Raw genomic sequence first — 6,188 nt, 5'->3', positions numbered from 1 at the left:
CTCCATCAGCTGAGGGGAAAAGAGGGCTCCCGTCTCTTTCAAGATACCGTGACCCCAGCGTGGGATTTGACCACCTGCGTCTCCCTGCCTAGAGACGCACAACTCTTCTGAGCGGTGTGATATGAAGAACATCAGGAAATCTTCCCTTTGTTCAACCATATCCCTTCAACCCTTTCAAATCGTTTTAAAAATTATTATCAAGGCTTAGATTTCTTTTAAATCTGATTGCGAACTGTCATTGGAGAAGTGTTACATCCGCTCCAATCACACAGCAGAACTGCCGAGACCTCTGTGTGTCTAGGGGTGCCCTCTTTAGAAGGAAGATGGCAGACAGTCTTCCCTGCATGTCTGGGAACTCCCTTCCTGCCACAGTGATCCCATGCTGTCCCCAAACCAACCCAGCAAATATATTTTACTTGAAACTACAAAAACTGAGCAGTATCTGTGTTAAAAAGAAAGTAAAAATAGTCAAAGGGAAATAAGTGGGAAGTTCAAAATCATCCATCTGTCTTTTTAACTATTACCTATTTGTCTATTTATCTATGATTTCATGGGTACAATTGTGTTTGTGCTACACACTTTTGCAGGTGCCTGTATTTTCGATCCATCCGTCTTTTGCACTTATTTACCACATTGGTTGGTTCCTTTGGTTAATGCACAGGTGGCTCTCATAGCTGGTAATGTTAGATCTGGGTTCAAACAGAGGTGTTTCTGGCTCTTGTCATATGCTTATTGAATAGAACTATGTTATGTAAGAAGACAAATACAGAGCCACTTTTCCCACCCAAAGACAAAATGCATTTAGGAAGGGGATATTCAGCAAAGATGGAAGAGAGAAAGGAAAAGTTATTGTTTGAAAGATTTAGGTAAAGTCGTAAAGAGGTGAAACCTTTAAAGAAGTTACCAAGTTGATACAATGTCAACAATTCGAACTCTTGAACTTCCTTTCTCACATATTTGGTGAGTGCAGAGGGGGCTTCCTTCCAGAAAGAAAGCAGGGGCACAACTCCAGCCTGGGGTTTCTCAACTATAATTGGATGTTCCCATTCTCATCGTTGATTTAAAAAATAAAAAGTCCTCTTCTGGTTGAGACAGTGTCTTTTGAAGGTAAAACAAGACTAATTATGATAAAAGTAGTTTTCTTTCCTTTGAGCCCTCTTATTTTTCTTTTTTAGCAAATTAATGGGCAAAATAAAGGGAAGGCAAAATGAACAGAGCGTGGAGAAGCCTTCAGGTGGCTCAGGTTGCCAGGGGAACCCACCTGACTCTCAATCCAGTCAGCACTGCTGCTTCTGTGGAGTCATGCTCTTGGGAGTATGAAATTTTACCGTCATGTTGGATAAAAGCTCATAAAATAGAAAGAAAAACTAAACTGCTAAAACGTTGTACAGCGTTACACGCTGATATAAAGCACACGTGTCAGACTGGGCCATTCTATTCAACGCAAAACTGCTAAAACGCTGTACAGCGTTACACGCTCATATAAAGCACACGTGGTCAGACTGGGCCATTCTACTCAATGCAAAACTGCTAAAATGCTGTACAGCGTTACACGCTCATATAAAGCACACGTGGCCAGACTGGGCCATTCTATTCAACGCAAAACTGCTAAAACGCTGCACAGCATTACATGCTGATATAAAGCACACGTGGTCAGATTGGGCCATTCTACTCAATGCAAACACTAGGCTTATAATTAAGTACATGGAAAGCACTTTTAAAGATGAAAATGTGGAGATTTTTATTGGATAATGCTAAGGAGCACCTTGGGTGGTGGGTGGCTTTGACGTTTTTGTTAGATAGACTAGATAACCCACCAGCCAATTGCAATTAAATCCCTTTCTTATGGCTCCAAGAACAGCCATTGTTGTTCAGCAATGGGTGCAGAGCTGGAGGGGGCAAGCCCAGTAGCTGAAGACCCCAGTGCAGCCAGTGGAGTCCTGCCAAGCCGGGAGGCAGCCAGCTTCAGCTGACTTCAGTAGGCAGACTTTGCAGAGTACCCCCAAGAGGCTGAAGAAAGGCACCCTCTGAGGGAACAACAATACCAACACAGAGGCAATCTCTTCTCAAAGAGAATGTGCAAGCTAGTGTGAGAGATGGGATCTAAATTGCTTAATGTTATGAATAATTATTAAATAATTAACAATAATTAAATGCACCCAACTCTGGCAAATGTTATGTAGAAAAGGTGTTTAATAAACTGTGATACCCAACGCAGCAAATCTGCATGACATTTAAAAATAGTGTCCCTTTCACAAGGAACTTTCCTTATATCTCTCAGGAAGTGGTCATGATAAATACCCAAATCAGCCTTGTCTTCGGTGTGAAGCAACCTGTGAGATACTGCACCCTTAGGAGAGGTGCAATCTACACTTCTATGCAGAGCCCCTGAAGAAGACTTGGTGTCTGGGAACGCCGCTCAGTCAGAGAGCATCAGGGAAGCCCTTCTTGAAATGGCATTGAAGCTGATATTGAAGGGCTGCAGTTATGGCCGTTATCCGGGAGGTGGGGACATAAACAACGTGCAACCAGGACTGTCTCACAGCTGTAGACTTAAACCTGCTTATACTGAAACTCTTGACTGCACTGAATCCACAGGTTTGAAAATTCAATGCCAGTCACATATCAGGCTCTAAGTTGAGGAGTGAGAGAAATTTTAGCAATGCAAAGCAATGAATGGCATATCAGACGTAAGGGCAGAGTTATTTCAAAGGAAGTCGAGATTATTTCTGGTAGTAGAGGAAAGATGACACTAAGGTAGGGATTGAAATTTAAGCAAGAATTTACCAAGAAGAAAAGGCATGGAGGCACATGTGCAAAGGTGTGGGAGCCTGACGCGTGGTGGTGTGGGGCTTGCTGTGCCACAGAAGGTGAGGGGAGAGGAAGTGATGCATCAGGACAGCCAGGTGCAGACTCAGGGAAGAGCAGGTCGGTCCAGCTGTGCTGGGATTGTGAGCTGACTGTGTGGTGGCACGACCCTGACTGACCCGAGGAGGGTGCCTTTGGACAGAGAACAGTAGTTAAGCTCTCTTAACTGTCTAATGGGAAGGAATCAACTCTAAAACAACCCAATTGCTAAGCAGATTGGGGAGGACAGGATCATTTTGGGAATGTGTAGGAGATTAAATTGACAAGATGTGGTTTGACTGAATATGGAAGTTAGGGAGGAGAAAGGGTTTAGAATTGCTTTGGGATGATGCTTGGGTGACCCAGTGAATGATGGTACCTTTAAATGAAATAAGAAATAAAGGGGAATCACAGTAAGCTGTAGAAAGAACACAAGGAGCTCGGGTTTGGAAGGCTGTGCTTGAGACACCAGTGAGGCATGCGTTTGTGTGCACGGTCCAGGGCTGTCTAAGGCTGGGCAGACTGTGCTGGAGAGATACAGGGCAGAGCCACGCAGGTGAATAACGGCAAATGCCAAGAAAATCAATTGATGAGAAAATGCTGCAGAAAGCATGCGCTTCAGTAGGGATCTATCCAAGAACACTGATGAAGAACAGGCATCAATGGAGGAGGAGAAAAATAAACAGAAAAACCGAGAGAAGAAAGAAGTTGAGGATGGAAAACTTATCAACAGTGTCCACATGGCCAAGAACTTGGCAAAGGGAATATCACTGGGGTTATCCGACAAAGAGAGCATCACTGGAGACACCAGGGTTATCTATAATTAAAATTACATTTTATATCTGTGCAATAGAACAGAAATAAACAGACAATAAAACGGTGAAAGGGTGAAGACCCACTGGCCCTTAGAGTCTCCTGCCCTGGAAAAGAGGGTGGGATATACCGCATGGCGAGTGTGAAAGACACCTGCCTCTCTCTGCTCAGAACCACTCCCCACTTTATATCACAACTATGGAAACACAAAAAGCACCCCTTGCCACTGGCCATGGGAGAATTTTGCACTCTGTAGGTGGAGGTGCCCTCCCTCTGGTAGACAAGGTCTCAGGCTCCCAGCTGATGTGATGTTACTCTTGCCTTAACTCGTCTAAATTCAGTACGTTTCCACTGAGGTTAAAGCACAACCAGCTCCATACACTATAGGTCATTACTAGCCTGGATTTTGACCAAAGGCCATCCTTATTGGTGACTATGGGGAGAGAAGGCTCCTGCTACAATGGCCAACTGCTCCAGTGCCGCCAGGCCACAGGTCACACATGGCAAAGTCATTTGGTGTCTCAGCTGATCAGACTCTATCTACCTACTTTGTAGAAAGTCAAGTTTTTCATAAGGTTTTCAGTAAGAAAATTCCTGCACTTTATTTGTCTAAATCCTTTCTAAGACAAATTAAGACAATTAAAAAAATAAATAAGTAATCCTTTTGCAAATACATATTCAAGTTCCTAAGGGATCTTTTCTTTTTCTCTCTCTTTTATTTTTCTGTCGAATCCAGGGAGGATCCTCTACCTCTACCCAAGCCCCTATGAACACCTCACATTAATGGTTACTAAGACTATTTGTGGGAATTAGACTCTCTTCCCCAGTGTGGGAGTGCTCCTCATCTGACTTAGAAGAGGCATGGTAGGAAGATCAGACCCCCCCCCGCAACAAGTATTATTTTCACAAACACTGCCTGAACTCTATCTCCCGCTCCAATACAAGCCCCTCAAGTGGGTCTGGAGGACAGTGGATGCCTCTCTACTTCCTTCATTCCTGCCCTCACTCTACTTGAAAACTCTGGTTTGGAGTGCAGCTTTAGGCACTGCCCGTTCTTCAGCTTCCAAGAAGTGAATCAAAAAAGCCATTTTAAAGGCTTGAGCACATTCTTTAAGTGAAAGTGCTGCTCAGAGTTCAGATGACTGCTTTACAGTTTCAATTTATAGACAAAGACATGAGTCTCCGGGGGAGCGAGGTCAGAGGCTTTTCATCTTCAGGGATTACCGTAATTACTGGTGCACAACCCAGCAAGCAAGGATGTTTAGGGCAGATGCACAAAAGCACTGCCCAGGGAGGGACTGGTTGACTGCTAGTTTGGAGAATAACTGGCTTCCTTGGAAGTGAGGGCCTCCTCAGTCCCTGAATGGCTGCATTTTGCCTTACTCTTGAAAGGGCCAGGAGAGACTGTGCAGAATCTCCAGAGCATAGTCTGGGTAACCAGCAGGTATTAAACCTTCCTCTCCACCCACCTGGCTTTTTGGTGTGAAAACGCTTGCACAAGGCAGCCTTGCTGTCAGCTTCTACAGGGGGAATACGAACTTCACCCTGAGTCTGCGGGTCTTCATTACCAAACCCACAACCCTCAGTCCCCCAGAACTTGGTCTGGTCATGCAAGTATTCTGATCACCCTCAACCTCACCATTTGCCTCAACCTTTGTCTTGTAGGCAAAGAGAGAAAAGCATTTTCACTTAATAAATATTCATACTGATACTTTTACTCATATCTCCAATACAGTTTCTGGCATCCACAGAGCGTATGTTAACTGAATGAGTTAAAAATAATGGCAGGCTGGGCACAGTGGCTCGCGCCATAATCCCAGTGCTTTGAGAGACCAACACGGGAAGATCTCTTGAGGCTAGTCCTGGGCAACAAAATTACTTTTTTAAATAAAAAATCATTAAATAAAAATAAAAATTAGTCAGGAATGTTTCCCACCTGTAGTTCCAGCTTTAGCGCAGGAATTCCAGGTTACGGTGAGCTATAATGGTGTCACTATTCTCCAGACTGGGTGATAGATAGAGACCCAGTCTCAAAAAAAAAAAAAAAAAAAAGCAAATTATATGTTACATTTCACATTAAAGAAGCAAAAGAGAATGAATGGGCTCGGACAAGGAAAAGTGCTGTTAGAATATCAGCTATGCCTTAGAAAGCCAGCATCACCTTGAGACAGTGGTTATATTTAATTTACCAACTTTGACAGCATTTTATTTTATTTTTCTCACATACATCCTGAAGCAAAATTATGACCGAAGTGATAGAACTCAAGTCTAGAGAAAACTGGTTGGTAGAGTTCTTTGGATTCCACATAGCATTGTGCGCATTTATTAAGATCAGTAAATTCACCAAGTTTAACAAAACTCAGGAGTTCATGACTCCAAAGGCAATTACACTTGGAATAAACTTTTTATCTGAAGGCAGTGCTTGCTCAAAATTTTACTTATTTTGCAATAACTTTCACGATTATTCAGTTAGCACTCAGAGTCTAGAGTCAAAAAGCCTCTGAGTGAAGAAGCCACAGAGGCTTATG

Source organism: Callithrix jacchus, chromosome 16, assembly GCF_049354715.1.
Source record: "Callithrix jacchus isolate 240 chromosome 16, calJac240_pri, whole genome shotgun sequence".
Lineage (NCBI taxonomy): Eukaryota > Metazoa > Chordata > Mammalia > Primates > Cebidae > Callithrix > Callithrix jacchus.
This window is presented reverse-complemented; position numbering follows the sequence as displayed.